Raw genomic sequence first — 18,432 nt, forward strand, 5'->3', positions numbered from 1 at the left:
CCTGTAATACTTCCTGCCAATATACATTTCTATGGTGAAAACAAACATTACACAGAATGATAAAAATCCTTTCAACTGAGATGACCGATGAATTTCGAATACCTGTGCGTCATTCAGACATTGACACCTTCTCACGCATTAATATCATGAATGGTATTATTGTTTTAGCAACTGCGATCAGATGATGATTTTAAGGAAGGATTTTTTACAGATTGGCGTGAGGGCACGTCGCATTCCTCCTGCGCCGCAAGTGTGTATATATCGATGTTTATCTCGGCGATATATCATACCAAAATAAACGAAGGTCCTACCGAGATTTGAACTCGCATCGCTTGATTCAAAGTCCAGAGTGCTAACCATTACACCATAGGACCTGTAATACTTCTTTCCAATATACGTTTCTATGGTGAAAACAAACATTACTCAGAAAGATAAAAATCCTTTCAACTGAGATGACCGATGAATTTCGAATACCTGTGCGTCATTCAGACATTGACATTCAGACACCTTCTCACGCATTATTATCATGAATGGTAGTATTGTTTTAGCAACTGCCATTAGATGATGATTTTAAGGAAGGAATTATTACAGATTGGCGTGAGGGCACGTCGCATTCCTCCTGCGCCGCAAGTTTGTATATATCGATGTTTAACTCGGGGATATATCATACCAAAATAAACGAAGGTCCTACCGAGATTTGAACTCGGATCGCTGGATTCAGAGTCCAGAGTGCTAACCATTACGCCATAGGGCCTGTAATACTTCCTGCCAATATACATTTCTATGGTGAAAACAAACATTACTCAGAAAGATAAAAATCCTTTCAACTGAGATGACCGATGAATTTCGAATACCTGTGCGTCATTCAGACATTGACATTCAGACACCTTCTCACGCATTATTATCATGAATGGTAGTATTGTTTTAGCAACTGCCATTAGATGATGATTTTAAGGAAGGATTTATTACAGATTGGCGTGAGGGCACGTCGCATTCCTCCTGCGCCGCAAGTTTGTATATATCGTTGTTTAACTCGGGGATATATCATACCAAAATAAACGAAGGTCCTACCGAGATTTGAACTCGGATCGCTGGATTCAGAGTCCAGAGTGCTAACCATTACACCATAGGAACTGTAATACATTTCAATATACATTTCTATGGTGAAAACAAATATTACTCAGAAAGATAAAATTCCTTTCAACTGAGATGAACGATGCATTTCGAATACATGTGCGTCACTCAGACATTGACACCTTCTCACGCATTGATATCATGAAAGGTATTATTGTTTTAGCAACGGCCCTCAGATGATGATTTTTAGGAAGGATTTATTACAGATTGGCGTGAGGGCACGTCGCATTCCTCCTGCGCCGCAAGTGTGTATATATCGATGTTTATCTCGGCGATATATCTTACCAAAATAAACGAAGGTCCTACCGAGATTTGAACTCGGATCGCTGGATTTAAAGTCCAGAGTACTAACCATTACACCATTGGGCCTGTAATTCTTCCTGCCAATATACATTTCTATGGTGAAAACAAACATTACTCAGAAAGATAAAAATCCTTTCAACTGAGATGACCGATGAATTTCGAATACCTGTGCGTCATTCAGACATTGACACCTTATCACGCACTAATATCATGAATGGTATTATTGTTTTAGCAACTGCCATCAGATGATGATTTTAAGGAAGGATTTATTACAGATTGGCGTGAGGGCACGTCGCATTCCTCCTGCGCCGCAAGTTTGTATATATCGATATTTATCTCGGCGATATATCATACCAAAATAAACGAAGGTCCTACAGAGATTTGAAATCAGATCGCTGGATTCAAAGTCCAGAGTGCTGACCATTACACCATAGGACTTGTAATACTTCCTTCCAATATACATTTCTATGGTGAAAACAAACATTACTCAGAAAGATAAAAATCCTTTCAACTGAAATGACCGATGAATTTCGAATACCTGTGCGTCATTCAGACATTGACACCTTCTCACGCATTGATATCATGAATGGTATTATTGTTTTAGGAACTGCCATCAGATGATGATTTTAAGGCAGGATTTTTTACAGATTGGCGTGAGGGCACGTCGCATTCCTCCTGCGCCGCAAGTGTGTATATATCGATGTTTATCTCGGCGATATATCATACCAAATGAAACGAAGATCCTACCGAGATTTGAACTCGGATCGCTGGATTTAAAGTCCAGAGTACTAACCATTACACGTATTGCCTGTAATACTTCCTGCCAATATACATTTCTATGGTGAAAACAAACATTACTCAGAAAGATAAAAATCCTTTCAACTGAGATGACCGATGAATTTCGAATACCTGTGCGTCATTCAGACATTGACATTCAGACACCTTCTCACGCATTATTATCATGAATGGTAGTATTGTTTTAGCAACTGCCATTAGATGATGATTTTAAGGAAGGATTTATTACAGATTGGCGTGAGGGCACGTCGCATTCCTCCTGCGCCGCAAGTTTGTATATATCGATGTTTAACTCGGGGATATATCATACCAAAATAAACGAAGGTCCTACCGAGATTTGAACTCGGATCGCTGGATTCAGAGTCCAGAGTGCTAACCATTACACCATAGGAACTGTAATACATTTCAATATACATTTCTATGGTGAAAACAAATATTACTCAGAAAGATAAAATTCCTTTCAACTGAGATGACCGATGCAATTCGAATACCTGTGCGTCACTCAGACATTGACACCGTCTCACGCATTGATAACATGAATGGTATTATTGTTTTAGGAACTGCCATCAGATGATGATTTTAAGGAAGGATTTATTACAGATTGGCGTGAGGGCACGTCGCATTCCTCCTGCGCCGCAAGATTGTATATATCGATGTTTATCTAGGCGATATATCATACCAAAATAAACGAAGGTACTACCGAGATTTGAACTCGTATCGCTGGATTCAAAGTCCAGAGTGCTGACCATTACACCATAGGACTTGTAATACTTCCTTCCAATATACATTTCTATGGTGAAAACAAACATTACTCAGAAAGATAAAAATCCTTTCAACTGAGATGACCGATGAATTTCGAATACCTGTGCGTCATTCAGACATTGACATTCAGACACCTTCTCACGCATTATCATCATGAATGGTAGTATTGTTTTAGCAACTGCCATTAGATGATGATTTTAAGGAAGGATTTATTACAGATTGGCGTGAGGGCACGTCGCATTCCTCCTGCGCCGCAAGTTTGTATATATCGATGTTTAACTCGGGGATATATCATACCAAAATAAACGAAGGTCCTACCGAGATTTGAACTCGGATCGCTGGATTCAGAGTCCAGAGTGCTAACCATTACACCATAGGAACTGTAATACATTTCAATATACATTTCTATGATGAAAACAACTATTACTCAGAAAGATAAAATTCCTTTCAACTGAGATGACCGATGCAATTCGAATACCTGTGCGTCACTCAGACATTGACACCGTCTCACGCATTGATAACATGAATGGTATTATTGTTTTAGGAACTGCCATCAGATGATGATTTTAAGGAAGGATTTATTACAGATTGGCGTGAGGGCACGTCGCATTCCTCCTGCGCCGCAAGATTGTATATATCGATGTTTATCTAGGCGATATATCATACCAAAATAAACGAAGGTACTACCGAGATTTGAACTCGTATCGCTGGATTCAAAGTCCAGAGTGCTGACCATTACACCATAGGACTTGTAATACTTCCTTCCAATATACATTTCTATGGTGAAAACAAACATTACTCAGAAAGATAAAAATCCTTTCAACTGAGATGAACGATGCAATTCGAATACATGTGCGTCACTCAGACATTGACACCTTCTCACGCATTGATATCATGAAAGGTATTTTTGTTTTAGCAACTGCTCTCAGATGATGATTTTTAGGAAAGATTTATTACAGATTGGCGTGAGGGCACGTCGCATTCCTCCTGCGCCGCAAGTTTGTATATATCGATATTTATTTCGGCGATATATCATACCAAAATAAACGAAGGTCCTACAGAGATTTGAAATCAGATCGCTGGATTCAAAGTCCAGAGTGCTGACCATTACACCATAGGGCCTGTAATACTTCCTTCCAATATACATTTCTATGGTGAAAACAAACATTACTCAGAAAGATAAAAATCCTTTCAACTGAGATGAACTATGCAATTCGAATACATGTGCGTCACTCAGACATTGACACCTTCTCGCGCATTGATATCATGAATGGTATTATTGTTTTAGGAACTGCCATCAGATGATGATTGTAAGGAAGGATTTATTACAGATTGGCGTGAGGGCACGTCGCATTCCTCCTGCGCCGCAAGTTTGTATATATCGATGTTTATCCCGGCGATATATCATACCAAAATAAACGAAGATCCTACCGAGATTTGAACTCGGATCACTGGATTTAAAGACCAGAGTACTAACCATTACACCATAGGGCCTGTAATACTTCCTGCCAATATACATTTCTATGGTGAAAACAAACATTACTCAGAAAGATAAAAATCCTTTCAACTGAGATGACCGATGAATTTCGAATACCTGTGCGTCATTCAGACATTGACACCTTCTCACACATTAATATCATGAATGGTATTATTGTTTTAGCAACTGCCATCAGATGATGATTTTAAGGAATGATTTTTTACAGATTGGCGTGAGGGCACGTCGCATTCCTCCTGCGCCGCAAGTGTGTATATATCGATGTTTATCTCGGCGATATATCATACCAAAATAAACGAAGTTCCTACCGAGATTTGAACTCGGATCGCTGGATTTAAAGTCCAGAGTACTAACCATTACACGTAGGGCCTGTAATACTTCCTGCCAATATACATTTCTATGGTGAAAACAAACATTACTCAGAAAGATAAAAATCCTTTCAACTGAGATGACCGATGAATTTCGAATACCTGTGCGTCACTCAGACATTGACACCTTCTCACGCATTGATATCATGAAAGGTATTATTGTTTTAGCAACTGCCCTCAGATGATTATTTTTAGGAAGGATTTATTACAGATTGGCGTGAGGGCACGTCGCATTCCTCCTGCGCCGCAAGTTTGTATATATCGATGTTTATCTCGGCGATATATCATACCAAAATAAACGAAGATCCTACCGAGATTTGAACTCGGATCGCTGGATTTAAAGTCCAGAGTACTAACCATTACACCATAGGGCCTGTAATACTTCCTGCCAATATACATTTCTATGGTGAAAACAAACATTACACAGAATGATAAAAATCCTTTCAACTGAGATGACCGATGAATTTCGAATACCTGTGCGTCATTCAGACATTGACACCTTCTCACGCATTAATATCATGAATGGTATTATTGTTTTAGCAACTGCGATCAGATGATGATTTTAAGGAAGGATTTTTTACAGATTGGCGTGAGGGCACGTCGCATTCCTCCTGCGCCGCAAGTGTGTATATATCGATGTTTATCTCGGCGATATATCATACCAAAATAAACGAAGGTCCTACCGAGATTTGAACTCGCATCGCTTGATTCAAAGTCCAGAGTGCTAACCATTACACCATAGGACCTGTAATACTTCTTTCCAATATACGTTTCTATGGTGAAAACAAACATTACTCAGAAAGATAAAAATCCTTTCAACTGAGATGACCGATGAATTTCGAATACCTGTGCGTCATTCAGACATTGACATTCAGACACCTTCTCACGCATTATTATCATGAATGGTAGTATTGTTTTAGCAACTGCCATTAGATGATGATTTTAAGGAAGGAATTATTACAGATTGGCGTGAGGGCACGTCGCATTCCTCCTGCGCCGCAAGTTTGTATATATCGATGTTTAACTCGGGGATATATCATACCAAAATAAACGAAGGTCCTACCGAGATTTGAACTCGGATCGCTGGATTCAGAGTCCAGAGTGCTAACCATTACGCCATAGGGCCTGTAATACTTCCTGCCAATATACATTTCTATGGTGAAAACAAACATTACTCAGAAAGATAAAAATCCTTTCAACTGAGATGACCGATGAATTTCGAATACCTGTGCGTCATTCAGACATTGACATTCAGACACCTTCTCACGCATTATTATCATGAATGGTAGTATTGTTTTAGCAACTGCCATTAGATGATGATTTTAAGGAAGGATTTATTACAGATTGGCGTGAGGGCACGTCGCATTCCTCCTGCGCCGCAAGTTTGTATATATCGTTGTTTAACTCGGGGATATATCATACCAAAATAAACGAAGGTCCTACCGAGATTTGAACTCGGATCGCTGGATTCAGAGTCCAGAGTGCTAACCATTACACCATAGGAACTGTAATACATTTCAATATACATTTCTATGGTGAAAACAAATATTACTCAGAAAGATAAAATTCCTTTCAACTGAGATGAACGATGCATTTCGAATACATGTGCGTCACTCAGACATTGACACCTTCTCACGCATTGATATCATGAAAGGTATTATTGTTTTAGCAACGGCCCTCAGATGATGATTTTTAGGAAGGATTTATTACAGATTGGCGTGAGGGCACGTCGCATTCCTCCTGCGCCGCAAGTGTGTATATATCGATGTTTATCTCGGCGATATATCTTACCAAAATAAACGAAGGTCCTACCGAGATTTGAACTCGGATCGCTGGATTTAAAGTCCAGAGTACTAACCATTACACCATTGGGCCTGTAATTCTTCCTGCCAATATACATTTCTATGGTGAAAACAAACATTACTCAGAAAGATAAAAATCCTTTCAACTGAGATGACCGATGAATTTCGAATACCTGTGCGTCATTCAGACATTGACACCTTATCACGCACTAATATCATGAATGGTATTATTGTTTTAGCAACTGCCATCAGATGATGATTTTAAGGAAGGATTTATTACAGATTGGCGTGAGGGCACGTCGCATTCCTCCTGCGCCGCAAGTTTGTATATATCGATATTTATCTCGGCGATATATCATACCAAAATAAACGATGGTCCTACAGAGATTTGAAATCAGATCGCTGGATTCAAAGTCCAGAGTGCTGACCATTACACCATAGGACTTGTAATACTTCCTTCCAATATACATTTCTATGGTGAAAACAAACATTACTCAGAAAGATAAAAATCCTTTCAACTGAAATGACCGATGAATTTCGAATACCTGTGCGTCATTCAGACATTGACACCTTCTCACGCATTGATATCATGAATGGTATTATTGTTTTAGGAACTGCCATCAGATGATGATTTTAAGGCAGGATTTTTTACAGATTGGCGTGAGGGCACGTCGCATTCCTCCTGCGCCGCAAGTGTGTATATATCGATGTTTATCTCGGCGATATATCATACCAAATGAAACGAAGATCCTACCGAGATTTGAACTCGGATCGCTGGATTTAAAGTCCAGAGTACTAACCATTACACGTATTGCCTGTAATACTTCCTGCCAATATACATTTCTATGGTGAAAACAAACATTACTCAGAAAGATAAAAATCCTTTCAACTGAGATGACCGATGAATTTCGAATACCTGTGCGTCATTCAGACATTGACATTCAGACACCTTCTCACGCATTATTATCATGAATGGTAGTATTGTTTTAGCAACTGCCATTAGATGATGATTTTAAGGAAGGATTTATTACAGATTGGCGTGAGGGCACGTCGCATTCCTCCTGCGCCGCAAGTTTGTATATATCGATGTTTAACTCGGGGATATATCATACCAAAATAAACGAAGGTCCTACCGAGATTTGAACTCGGATCGCTGGATTCAGAGTCCAGAGTGCTAACCATTACACCATAGGAACTGTAATACATTTCAATATACATTTCTATGGTGAAAACAAATATTACTCAGAAAGATAAAATTCCTTTCAACTGAGATGACCGATGCAATTCGAATACCTGTGCGTCACTCAGACATTGACACCGTCTCACGCATTGATAACATGAATGGTATTATTGTTTTAGGAACTGCCATCAGATGATGATTTTAAGGAAGGATTTATTACAGATTGGCGTGAGGGCACGTCGCATTCCTCCTGCGCCGCAAGTTTGTATATATCGATGTTTATCTAGGCGATATATCATACCAAAATAAACGAAGGTACTACCGAGATTTGAACTCGTATCGCTGGATTCAAAGTCCAGAGTGCTCACCATTACACCATAGGACCTGTAATACTTCCTTCCAATATACATTTCTATGGTGAAAACAAACATTACTCAGAAAGATAAAAATCCTTTCAACTGAGATGAACGATGCAATTCGAATACATGTGCGTCACTCAGACATTGACACCTTCTCACGCATTGATATCATGAAAGGTATTATTGTTTTAGCAACTGCCCTCAGATGATGATTTTTAGGAAAGATTTATTACAGATTGGTGTGAGGGCACGTCGCATTCCTCCTGCGCCGCAAGTTTGTATATATCGATATTTATTTCGGCGATATATCATACCAAAATAAACGAAGGTCCTACAGAGATTTGAAATCAGATCGCTGGATTCAAAGTCCAGAGTGCTGACCATTACACCATAGGACTTGTAATACTTCCTTCCAATATACATTTCTATGGTGAAAACAAACATTACTCAGAAAGATAAAAATCCTTTCAACTGAGATGACCGATGCAATTCGAATACCTGTGCGTCACTCAGACATTGACACCTTCTCACGCATTGATATCATGAATGGTATTACTGTTTTAGGAACTGCGATCAGATGATGATTTTAAGGAAGGATTGATTACAGATTGGCGTGAGGGCACGTCGCATTCCTCCTGCGCCGCAAGTTTGTATATATCGATGTTTATCTCGGCGATATATCATACCAAAATAAACGAAGATCCTACCGAGATTTGAACTCGGATCGCTGGATTTAAAGTCCAGAGTACTAACCATTACACCATAGGGCCTGTAATACTTCCTGCCAATATACATTTCTATGGTGAAAACAAACATTACTCAGAAAGATAAAAATCCTTTCAACTGAGATGACCGATGAATTTCGAATACCTGTGCGTCATTCAGACATTGACACCTTCTCACGCATTAATATCATGAATGGTATTATTGTTTTAGCAACTGCGATCAGATGATGATTTTAAGGAAGGATTTATTACAGATTGGCGTGAGGGCACGTCGCATTCCTCCTGCGCCGCAAGTTTATATATATATCGATGTTTACCTCGGGGATATATCATACCAAAATAAACGAAGGTACTACCGAGATTTGAACTCGGATCGCTGGATTCAAATTCCAGAGTGCTCACCATTACACCATTGGACCTGTAATACTTTCTTCCAATATACATTTCTATGGTGAAAACAAACATAATCAGAAAGATAAAAATCCTTTCAACTGAGATGAACGATGCAATTCGAATACATGTGCGTCACTCAGACATTGACACCTTCTCACGCATTGATATCATGAATGGTATTATTGTTTTAGGAACTGCCATCAGATGATGATTTTAAGGCAGGATTTTTTACAGATTGGCGTGAGGGCACGTCGCATTCCTCCTGCGCCGCAAGTGTGTATATATCGATGTTTATCTCGGCGATATATCATACCAAAATAAACGAAGGTCCTACCGAGATTTGAACTCGGATCGCTGGATTCAAAGTCCAGAGTGCTAACCATTACACCATAGGACCTGTAATACTTCTTTCCAATATACGTTTCTATGGTGAAAACAAACATTACTCAGAAAGATAAAAATCCTTTCAACTGAGATGACCGATGAATTTCCAATACCTGTGCGTCATTCAGACATTGACATTCAGACACCTTCTCACGCATTATTATCATGAATGGTATTATTGTTTTAGCAACTGCCATTAGATGATGATTTTAAGGAAGGATTTATTACAGATTGGCGTGAGGGCACGTCGCATTCCTCCTGCGCCGCAAGTTTGTATATATCGATGTTTAACTCGGGGATATATCATACCAAAATAAACGAAGGTCCTACCGAGATTTGAACTCGGATCGCTGGATTCAGAGTCCAGAGTGCTAACCATTACACCATAGGAACTGTAATACTTTTCAATATACATTTCTATGGTGAAAACAAATATTACTCAGAAAGATAAAATTCCTTTCAACTGAGATGACCGATGCAATTCGAATACCTGTGCGTCACTCAGACATTGACACCGTCTCACGCATTGATAACATGAATGGTATTATTGTTTTAGGAACTGCCATCAGATGATGATTTTAAGGAAGGATTTATTACAGATTGGAGTGAGGGCACGTCGCATTCCTCCTGCGCCGCAAGTTTGTATATATCGATGTTTATCTCGGCGATATATCATACCAAAATAAACGAAGATCCTACCGAGATTTGAACTCGGATCGCTGGATTTAAAGTCCAAAGTACTAACCATTACACCATAGGGCCTGTAATACTTCCTGCCAATATACATTTCTATGGTGAAAACAAACATTACTCAGAAAGATAAAGATCCTTTCAACTGAGATGACAGATGCAATTCGAATACCTGTGCGTCACTCAGACATTGACACCTTCTCACGCATTGATATCATGAAAGGTATTATTGTTTTAGCAACTGCCATCAGATGATGATTTCAAGGAAGGATTTATTACAGATTGGCGTGAGGGCACGTCGCATTCCTCCTGCGCCGCAAGTTTGTATATATCGATGTTTACCTCGGGGATATATCATACCAAAACAAACGAAGGTACTACCGAGATTTGAACTCGGATCGCTGGATTCAAAGTCCAGAGTGATCACCATTACACCATAGGACCTGTAATACTTCCTTCCAATATACATTTCTATGGTGAAAACAAACATTACTCAGAAAGATAAAAATCCTTTCAACTGAGATGAACTATGCAATTCGAATACATGTGCGTCACTCAGACATTGACACCTTCTCGCGCATTGATATCATGAATGGTATTATTGTTTTAGGAACTGCCATCAGATGATGATTTTAAGGAAGGATTTATTACAGATTGGCGTGAGGGCACGTCGCATTCCTCCTGCGCCGCAAGTTTGTATATATCGATGTTTATCTCGGCGATATATCATACCAAAATAAACGAAGATCCTACCGAGATTTGAACTCGGATCGCTGGATTCAAAGTCCAGAGTGCTAACCATTACACCATAGGACCTGTAATACTTCTTTCCAATATACGTTTCTATGGTGAAAACAAACATTACTCAGAAAGATAAAAATCCTTTCAACTGAGATGACCGATGAATTTCCAATACCTGTGCGTCATTCAGACATTGACATTCAGACACCTTCTCACGCATTATTATCATGAATGGTAGTATTGTTTTAGCAACTGCCATTAGATGATGATTTTAAGGAAGGATTTATTACAGATTGGCGTCAGGGCACGTCGCATTTCTCCTGCGCCGCAAGTTTGTATATATCGATGTTTAACTCGGCGATATATCATACCAAAATAAACGAAGGTCCTACCGAGATTTGAACTCGGATCGCTGGATTCAGAGTCCAGAGTGCTAACCATTACACCATAGGAACTGTAATACTTTTCAATATACATTTCTATGGTGAAAACAAATATTACTCAGAAAGATAAAATTCCTTTCAACTGAGATGACCGATGCAATTCGAATACCTGTGCGTCACTCAGACATTGACACCGTCTCACGCATTGATAACATGAATGGTATTATTGTTTTAGGAACTGCCATCAGATGATGATTTTAAGGAAGGATTTATTACAGATTGGAGTGAGGGCACGTCGCATTCCTCCTGCGCCGCAAGTTTTATATATCGATGTTTATCTCGGCGATATATCATACCAAAATAAACGAAGATCCTACCGAGATTTGAACTCGGATCGCTGGATTTAAAGTCCAAAGTACTAACCATTACACCATAGGGCCTGTAATACTTCCTGCCAATATACATTTCTATGGTGAAAACAAACATTACTCAGAAAGATAAAAATCCTTTCAACTGAGATGACAGATGCAATTCGAATACCTGTGCGTCACTCAGACATTGACACCTTCTCACGCATTGATATCATGAAAGGTATTATTGTTTTAGCAACTGCCATCAGATGATGATTTTAAGGAAGGATTTATTACAGATTGGCGTGAGGGCACGTCGCATTCCTCCTGCGCCGCAAGTTTGTATATATCGATGTTTATCTCGGCGATATATCATACCAAAATAAACGAAGATCCTACCGAGATTTGAACTCGTATCGCAGGATTCAAAGTCCAGAGTGCTAACCATTACACCATAGGAACTGTAATACTTTTTAATATACATTTCTATGGTGAAAACAAATATTACTCAGAAAGATAAAATTCCTTTCAACTGAGATGACCGATGCAATTCGAATACCTGTGCGTCACTCAGACATTGACACCGTCTCGCGCATTGATAACATGAATGGTATTATTGTTTTAGGAACTGCCATCAGATGATGATTTTAAGGAAGGATTTATTACAGATTGGCGTGAGGGCACGTCGCATTCCTCCTGCGCCGCAAGTTTGTATATATCGATGTTTATCTCGGCGATATATCATACCAAAATAAACGAAGATCCTACCGAGATTTGAACTCGGATCGCTGGATTTAAAGTCCAAATTACTAATCATTACACCATAGGGCCTGTAATACTTCCTGCCAATATACATTTCTATGGTGAAAACAAACATTACTCAGAAAGATAAAAATCCTTTCAACTGAGATGACAGATGCAATTCGAATACCTGTGCGTCACTCAGACATTGACACCTTCTCACACATTAATATCATGAATGGTATTATTGTTTTAGCAACTGCCATCAGATGATGATTTTAAGGAAGGATTTATTACAGATTGGCGTGAGGGCACGTCGCATTCCTCCTGCGCCGCAAGTGTGTATATATCGATGTTTATCTCGGCGATATATCATACCAAAATAAACGAAGTCCTACCGAGATTTGAACTCGGATCGGTGGATTCAAAGTCTAGAGTGCTAACCATTCCACCATAGGAGCTGTAATATTTCTTTCCAATATACGTTTCTATGGTGAAAACAAACATTACTCAGAAAGATAAAAATCCTTTCAACTGAAATGACCGATGAATTTCGAATACCTGTGCGTCATTCAGACATTGACACCTTCTCACGCATTGATATCATGAATGGTATTATTGTTTTAGGAACTGCCATCAGATGATGATTTTAAGGCAGGATTTTTTACAGATTGGCGTGAGGGCACGTCGCATTCCTCCTGCGCCGCAAGTTTGTATATATCGATGTTTATCTCGGCGATATATCATACCAAAATAAACGAAGATCCTACCGAGATTTGAACTCGGATCGCTGGATTTAAAGTCCAAAGTACTAACCATTACACCATAGGGCCTGTAATACTTCCTGCCAATATACATTTCTATGGTGAAAACAAACATTACTCAGTAAGATAAAAATCCTTTCAACTGAGATGACAGATGCAATTCGAATACCTGTGCATCACTCATACATTGACACCTTCTCACGCATTGATATCATGAAAGGTATTATTGTTTTAGCAACTGCCATCAGATGATGATTTTAAGGAAGGATTTATTACAGATTAGCGTGAGGGCACGTCGCATTCCTCCTGCGCCGCAAGTTTGTATATATCGATATTTACCTCGGGGATATATCATACCAAAACAAACGAAGGTACTACTGAGATTTGAACTCGGATCGCTGGATTCAAAGTCCAGAGTGCTCACCATTACACCATAGGACCTGTAATACTTCCTGCCAATATACATTTCTATGGTGAAAACAAACATTACTCAGAAAGATAAAAATCCTTTCAACTGAGATGACCGATGAATTGCGAATACCTGTGCGTCATTCAGACATTGACACCTTCTCACACATTAATATCATGAAGGGTATTATTGTTTTAGCAACTGCCATCAGATGATGATTTTAAGGAAGGATTTTTTACAGATTGGCGTGAGGGCACGTCGCATTCCTCCTGCGCCGCAAGTGTGTATATATCGATGTTTATCTCGGCGATATATCATACCAAAATAAACGAAGGTCCTACCGAGATTTGAACTCGGATCGCTGGATTCAAATTCCAGAGTGCTAACCATTCCACCATAGGAGCTGTAATATTTCTTTCCAATATACGTTTCTATGGTGAAAACAAACATTACTCAGAAAGATAAAAATCCTTTCAACTGAAATGACCGATGAATTTCGAATACCTGTGCGTCATTCAGACATTGACACCTTCTCACGCATTGATATCATGAATGGTATTATTGTTTTAGGAACTGCCATCAGATGATGATTTTAAGGAAGGATTTATTACAGATTGGCGTGAGGGCACGTCGCATTCCTCCTGCGCCGCAAGTTTGTATATATCGATGTTTACCTCGGGGATATATCATACCAAAACAAACGAAGGTACTACTGAGATTTGAACTCGGATCGCTGGATTCAAAGTCCAGAGTGCTCACCATTACACCATAGGACCTGTAATACTTCCTGCCAATATACATTTCTATGGTGAAAACAAACATTACTCAGAAAGATAAAAATCCTTTCAACTGAGATGACCGATGAATTGCGAATACCTGTGCGTCATTCAGACATTGACACCTTCTCACACATTAATATCATGAAGGGTATTATTGTTTTAGCAACTGCCATCAGATGATGATTTTAAGGAAGGATTTTTTACAGATTGGCGTGAGGGCACGTCGCATTCCTCCTGCGCCGCAAGTGTGTATATATCGATGTTTATCTCGGCGATATATCATACCAAAATAAACGAAGGTCCTACCGAGATTTGAACTCGGATCGCTGGATTCAAATTCCAGAGTGCTAACCATTCCACCATAGGAGCTGTAATATTTCTTTCCAATATACGTTTCTATGGTGAAAACAAACATTACTCAGAAAGATAAAAATCCTTTCAACTGAAATGACCGATGAATTTCGAATACCTGTGCGTCATTCAGACATTGACACCTTCTCACGCATTGATATCATGAATGGTATTATTGTTTTAGGAACTGCCATCAGATGATGATTTTAAGGAAGGATTTATTACAGATTGGCGTGAGGGCACGTCGCATTCCTCCTGCGCCGCAACTTTGTATATATCGATGTTTATCTCGGCGATATATCATACCAAAATAAACGAAGATCCTACCGAGATTTGAACTCGGATCGCTGGATTTAAAGTCCAAAGTACTAACCATTACACGGAGGGCCTGTAATACTTCCTGCCAATATACATTTCTATGGTGAAAACAAACATTACTCAGAAAGATAAAAATCCTTTCAACTGAGATGACCGATGAATTTCGAATACCTGTGCGTCATTCAGGCATTGACATTCAGACACCTTCTCACGCATTATTATCATGAATGGTAGTATTGTTTTAGCAACTGCCATTAGATGATGATTTTAAGGAAGGATTTATTACAGATTGGCGTGAGGGCACGTCGCATTCCTCCTGCGCCGCAAGTTTGTATATATCGATGTTTATCTCGGCGATATATCATACCAAAATAAACGAAGATCCTACCGAGATTTGAACTCGGATCGCTGGATTCAAAGTCTAGAGTGCTAACCATTCCACCATAGGAGCTGTAATATTTCTTTCCAATATACGTTTCTATGGTAAAAACAAACATTACTCAGAAAGATAAAAATCCTTTCAACTGAAATGACCGATGAATTTCGAATACCTGTGCGTCATTCAGACATTGACACCTTCTCACGCATTGATATCATGAATGGTATTATTGTTTTAGGAACTGCCATCAGATGATGATTTTAAGGCAGGATTTTTTACAGATTGGCGTGAGGGCACGTCGCATTCCTCCTGCGCCGCAAGTTTGGATATATCGATGTTTATCTCGGCGATATATCATACCAAAATAAACGAAGATCCTACCGAGATTTGAACTCGGATCGCTGGATTTAAAGTCCAAAGTACTAACCATTACACCATAGGGCCTGTAATACTTCCTGCCAATATACATTTCTATGGTGAAAACAAACATTACTCAGTAAGATAAAAATCCTTTCAACTGAGATGACAGATGCAATTCGAATACCTGTGCATCACTCAGACATTGACACCTTCTCACGCATTGATATCATGAAAGGTATTATTGTTTTAGCAACTGCCATCAGATGATGATTTTAAGGAAGGATTTATTACAGATTAGCGTGAGGGCACGTCGCATTCCTCCTGCGCCGCAAGTTTGTATATATCGATGTTTACCTCGGGGATATATCATACCAAAACAAACGAAGGTACTACTGAGATTTGAACTCGGATCGCTGGATTCAAAGTCCAGAGTGCTCACCATTACACCATAGGACCTGTAATACTTCCTGCCAATATACATTTCTATGGTGAAAACAAACATTACTCAGAAAGATAAAAATCCTTTCAACTGAGATGACCGATGAATTGCGAATACCTGTGCGTCATTCAGACATTGACACCTTCTCACACATTAATATCATGAAGGGTATTATTGTTTTAGCAACTGCCATCAGATGATGATTTTAAGGAAGGATTTTTTACAGATTGGCGTGAGGGCACGTCGCATTCCTCCTGCGCCGCAAGTGTGTATATATCGATGTTTATCTCGGCGATATATCATACCAAAATAAACGAAGGTCCTACCGAGATTTGAACTCGGATCGCTGGATTCAAATTCCAGAGTGCTAACCATTCCACCATAGGAGCTGTAATATTTCTTTCCAATATACGTTTCTATGGTGAAAACAAACATTACTCAGAAAGATAAAAATCCTTTCAACTGAAATGACCGATGAATTTCGAATACCTGTGCGTCATTCAGACATTGACACCTTCTCACGCATTGATATCATGAATGGTATTATTGTTTTAGGAACTGCCATCAGATGATGATTTTAAGGCAGGATTTTTTACAGATTGGCGTGAGGGCACGTTGCATTCCTCCTGCGCCGCAAGTGTGTATATATCGATGTTTATCTCGGCGATATATCATACCAAAAGAAACGAAGATCCTACCGAGATTTGAACTCGGATCTCTGGATTTAAAGTCCAGAGTACTAACCATTACACGTAGGGCCTGTAATACTTCCTGCCAATATACATTTCTATGGTGAAAACAAACATTACTCAGAAAGATAAAAATCCTTTCAACTGAGATGACCGATGAATTTCGAATACCTGTGCGTCATTCAGGCATTGACATTCAGACACCTTCTCACGCATTATTATCATGAATGGTAGTATTGTTTTAGCAACTGCCATTAGATGATGATTTTAAGGAAGGATTTATTACAGATTGGCGTGAGGGCACGTCGCATTCCTCCTGCGCCGCAAGTTTGTATATATCGATGTTTAACTCGGGGATATATCATACCAAAATAAACGAAGGTCCTACCGAGATTTGAACTCGGATCGCTGGATTCAGAGTCCAGAGTGCTAACCATTACACCATAGGAACTGTAATACTTTTCAATATACATTTCTATGGTGAAAACAAATATTACTCAGAAAGATAAAATTCCTTTCAACTGAGATGACCGATGCAATTCGAATACCTGTGCGTCACTCAGACATTGACACCGTCTCACGCATTGATAACAAGAATGGTATTATTGTTTTAGGAACTGCCATCAGATGATGATTTTAAGGAAGGATTTATTACAGATTGGCGTGAGGGCACGTCGCATTCCTCCTGCGCCGCAACTTTGTATATATCGATGTTTATCTCGGCGATATATCATACCAAAATAAACGAAGATCCTACCGAGATTTGAACTCGGATCGCTGGATTTAAAGTCCAAAGTACTAACCATTACACGGAGGGCCTGTAATACTTCCTGCCAATATACATTTCTATGGTGAAAACAAACATTACTCAGAAAGATAAAAATCCTTTCAACTGAGATGACCGATGAATTGCGAATACCTGTGCGTCATTCAGACATTGACACCTTCTCACACATTAATATCATGAAGGGTATTATTGTTTTAGCAACTGCCATCAGATGATGATTTTAAGGAAGGATTTTTTACAGATTGGCGTGAGGGCACGTCGCATTCCTCCTGCGCCGCAAGTGTGTATATATCGATGTTTATCTCGGCGATATATCATACCAAAATAAACGAAGGTCCTACCGAGATTTGAACTCGGATCGCTGGATTCAAATTCCAGAGTGCTAACCATTCCACCATAGGAGCTGTAATATTTCTTTCCAATATACGTTTCTATGGTGAAAACAAACATTACTCAGAAAGATAAAAATACTTTCAACTGAAATGACCGATGAATTTCGAATACCTGTGCGTCATTCAGACATTGACACCTTCTCACGCATTGATAACATGA

The 18,432-nt window shown here is 39.2% G+C and overlaps 13 non-coding genes across 13 annotated transcripts; all 13 read right to left on the bottom strand.

The window, feature by feature from the left end:
• Window positions 1–682: 682 nt before the first annotated feature.
• TRNAQ-CUG (transfer RNA glutamine (anticodon CUG)) lies at window positions 683–754 on the bottom strand. Its single transcript has one exon. It is a non-coding gene; the product is annotated as a tRNA-Gln (tRNA).
• Window positions 755–1,062: 308 nt separating this feature from the next.
• On the bottom strand, window positions 1,063–1,134 carry TRNAQ-CUG (transfer RNA glutamine (anticodon CUG)). Its single transcript has one exon. It is a non-coding gene; the product is annotated as a tRNA-Gln (tRNA).
• A 1,420-nt stretch (window positions 1,135–2,554) lies between these two features.
• TRNAQ-CUG (transfer RNA glutamine (anticodon CUG)) lies at window positions 2,555–2,626 on the bottom strand. Its single transcript has one exon. It is a non-coding gene; the product is annotated as a tRNA-Gln (tRNA).
• A 677-nt stretch (window positions 2,627–3,303) lies between these two features.
• TRNAQ-CUG (transfer RNA glutamine (anticodon CUG)) lies at window positions 3,304–3,375 on the bottom strand. The gene has a single exon. It is a non-coding gene; the product is annotated as a tRNA-Gln (tRNA).
• Window positions 3,376–5,911: 2,536 nt separating this feature from the next.
• Window positions 5,912–5,983, bottom strand: TRNAQ-CUG (transfer RNA glutamine (anticodon CUG)). Its single transcript has one exon. It is a non-coding gene; the product is annotated as a tRNA-Gln (tRNA).
• Window positions 5,984–6,291: 308 nt separating this feature from the next.
• On the bottom strand, window positions 6,292–6,363 carry TRNAQ-CUG (transfer RNA glutamine (anticodon CUG)). Its single transcript has one exon. It is a non-coding gene; the product is annotated as a tRNA-Gln (tRNA).
• Window positions 6,364–7,783: 1,420 nt separating this feature from the next.
• On the bottom strand, window positions 7,784–7,855 carry TRNAQ-CUG (transfer RNA glutamine (anticodon CUG)). The gene has a single exon. It is a non-coding gene; the product is annotated as a tRNA-Gln (tRNA).
• A 1,786-nt stretch (window positions 7,856–9,641) lies between these two features.
• Window positions 9,642–9,713, bottom strand: TRNAQ-UUG (transfer RNA glutamine (anticodon UUG)). The gene has a single exon. It is a non-coding gene; the product is annotated as a tRNA-Gln (tRNA).
• A 308-nt stretch (window positions 9,714–10,021) lies between these two features.
• TRNAQ-CUG (transfer RNA glutamine (anticodon CUG)) lies at window positions 10,022–10,093 on the bottom strand. Its single transcript has one exon. It is a non-coding gene; the product is annotated as a tRNA-Gln (tRNA).
• A 669-nt stretch (window positions 10,094–10,762) lies between these two features.
• TRNAQ-UUG (transfer RNA glutamine (anticodon UUG)) lies at window positions 10,763–10,834 on the bottom strand. The gene has a single exon. It is a non-coding gene; the product is annotated as a tRNA-Gln (tRNA).
• A 300-nt stretch (window positions 10,835–11,134) lies between these two features.
• On the bottom strand, window positions 11,135–11,206 carry TRNAQ-UUG (transfer RNA glutamine (anticodon UUG)). Its single transcript has one exon. It is a non-coding gene; the product is annotated as a tRNA-Gln (tRNA).
• A 308-nt stretch (window positions 11,207–11,514) lies between these two features.
• TRNAQ-CUG (transfer RNA glutamine (anticodon CUG)) lies at window positions 11,515–11,586 on the bottom strand. The gene has a single exon. It is a non-coding gene; the product is annotated as a tRNA-Gln (tRNA).
• A 5,886-nt stretch (window positions 11,587–17,472) lies between these two features.
• TRNAQ-CUG (transfer RNA glutamine (anticodon CUG)) lies at window positions 17,473–17,544 on the bottom strand. Its single transcript has one exon. It is a non-coding gene; the product is annotated as a tRNA-Gln (tRNA).
• Window positions 17,545–18,432: the final 888 nt, after the last annotated feature.

Source organism: Saccoglossus kowalevskii, chromosome 11 (genome assembly GCF_978046115.1).
Source record: "Saccoglossus kowalevskii chromosome 11, keSacKowa6.1, whole genome shotgun sequence".
NCBI classification, from domain to species: Eukaryota; Metazoa; Hemichordata; class Enteropneusta; family Harrimaniidae; genus Saccoglossus; species Saccoglossus kowalevskii.